Genomic DNA, 2,537 nt, shown 5'->3' with positions numbered 1-2,537 from the left:
ATGAAATAATGTTGCAGAAGACTGAGAAAGAAGGACCATTGAAAGATAAATGAAAGTTGAGCCTAAATGAGAAAATGATTACAGATTTGAGAACGAAAAATGAGATTCAGGATTCACAGAAATGGATATATGGTACATATAGTATACATATACATATAGTATAACAAGTACGTATAGTAAGGATGTGTACAAAGCATCAAGACAGATGATACAAGTAAACCACTTAACCATTTGTTACTTTGTTAAATCGCTTCAGTTGTGTCCAACTCTTGCTGAGCCTATAAACTGTAGCCCCCCAGGCTCCTCTGTCCATGGAATTCTCCAGGCAAGAATACTGGAGTGGGCTGCCAGGCCCTCCTCAAGGCCATGCCTTTATTACTTAGTGCAATAAATATCTTTATTATATGATGAAGGTAACTGTCTGTGACTTTGCTCCTGGCTAATTTGAAATATATATATATATTTCCCCAATTTTGAAAGGCTTTATTCATTTTTTGTATCTAATTTCACCATAAATTCATAATATTAAAACCAGTCCAGGTTCGATGCACGATGCTGGATGCTTGGGGCTGGTGCACTGGGACGGCCCAGAGGGATGGTATGGGGAGGGAGGAGGGAGGAGGGTTCGGGATGGGGAACACATGTATACCTGTGGCGGATTCATTTTGATATTTGGCAAAACTAATACAATTATGTAAAGTTTAAAAATAAAATAAAATTAGAAAAAAAAATAGTCCTAAATTTTTCAACTTAGTGCTTTAATTTACTCTGAAAATAAGCTAGTGGTTGATGAACTATCCTTAAAAAGTCCCCCACTTAAAATAGCTTTCAAGATTTTCCTAAACCAAGAGTAAAATAAAGTATAAATCAAAGTGTTCATGGCTGAATTATAATAGGAACCCCAACAGCAAATCTCATAAATATAGGGAGGGTTTATGAAACCCATAAAGGCACCAATTAATATATCAACTGTATATGGTAACCATGAAATCATAAATGCTACTACTGTGATCCCCAATGTTTTAGCTGCTTTTCTCTCTCTCTTGGGCACTCTGGATTTGTAACTCTCTGATTCTGCTTTGCTACCAGTATTTTCAATTTTTAGAGCTTGTTGTTTAGCTATTTAAAGAATCTTGCCATAAAGAATCATAACAATGGTAGGTATAAAAAATAACAAAACACTTATCAAAACCCATACACAGTTGAGAGCACTTACTAATTCCTCCATCCCATCATCACTGACACCTGTGTAGGACACAGCTCCGCTGTACACAAGGGGCAGAATCCAGGAGATGCTGATGCATACCCCTGACACAGACACCTTGAACTTGGTGGGATAGACCAGGGGGTCAGTAACAGCAATGTACTGTCAATGAAGATGAAGGACAGGTGGAAGAGAGAAGAGTAACAAAATACCACTTCACAGGAATTGTGAAGCACACAAAATCTGGCTCCAAAGTACCAGCACCTCTCCATGGACCTGACCATGCTGAAGGGCATCACGGTCACCCTGCACAGGCCAGAGAGGTGATCAAGAAATTGGCTAGAGAATGCAGCTGCTTGAAGTGAAGAACTGAAGTAATCACCAACAAGTTTCCAAAGATAGCCAATAAAGCCCCAAAGGAGATTTAATACAAGATCTGTTCACATTCTCATGGCAGAGCTGCACGGTTTCAGGTTGGGAAAGATTGCTGACCATGGTTCTGCAGTTGGATGCTTGCTTTGTTTCTGCTTTTCAGAAAAATGGTCTTCAATTCTGAAAATTTTAAAAAATAAAATAAAACTGCATACTTGAGTACTACTTTTAAAAACTGTCTCATATTTCATCCTTTTCCCATTTTGTTATGAAGAGAAACTAAAAGAATTTTGAAAACTCAGAAATACATTCTTTCTATGTTTACATAATATTTCTATATCTAAATCTCCTAGATAGTTAACCCTAAGCAAATCTACTATGATTTTTCATCAGTCCAGAAAACACATTGCCTCATAATTGAAGAAATTTAATTACTTGGTCCTTTATACCTGTGGATTTCTTCCTTACAAAGGATATGTGGGCATGCTTAGTTGCTCAGTCAATCAATTGTGTCAACTCTTAATGACCTCATGTCCTGTAGCCCACCAGGCTCCTCCAACCATGGCATTTTTCAGGCAAAAATACTGGAATGAGTTGCAATTTCCTACTCCAAGGGATCTTCCTGACCCAGGGAATGAACTCATGTCTCCTTCATCTCCAGCATTGGCAGGCAGATTCTTCACCACTGAGCCACCTGGGAAGCCCCCTTATAAAGGATAATCGCATGCAACAATTGCATGTTTAAAAAGTCAAATCTTGATAGACTTCCACCTTCACATCTGAGAAGTTAACACTCAGGATGCTTTAAGAAGCCAGCCAATAAACTTGGTCCATGATAAATTCCTCACAAGCAACCCCTGTAGTGTAAGGTACGACTCATGAAAGGAAACTTACTTTAGATCATTATAATTAAAAAGTTCTACAGAACACATTTCTCTAAGCCCTGTTACCTTATCAAAAT

The 2,537-nt window shown here is 38.1% G+C and overlaps 1 pseudogene; it reads right to left on the bottom strand.

The window, feature by feature from the left end:
- Window positions 1–763: 763 nt before the first annotated feature.
- On the bottom strand, window positions 764–1,699 carry LOC782594 (trace amine-associated receptor 8-like; annotated as a pseudogene).
- Window positions 1,700–2,537: the final 838 nt, after the last annotated feature.

Source organism: Bos taurus, chromosome 9 (assembly GCF_002263795.3).
Source record: "Bos taurus isolate L1 Dominette 01449 registration number 42190680 breed Hereford chromosome 9, ARS-UCD2.0, whole genome shotgun sequence".
NCBI lineage: Eukaryota > Metazoa > Chordata > Mammalia > Artiodactyla > Bovidae > Bos > Bos taurus.
The sequence above is the reverse complement of the archived record's forward strand: the minus strand, read 5'-3'. Positions and strand labels throughout refer to the sequence as shown.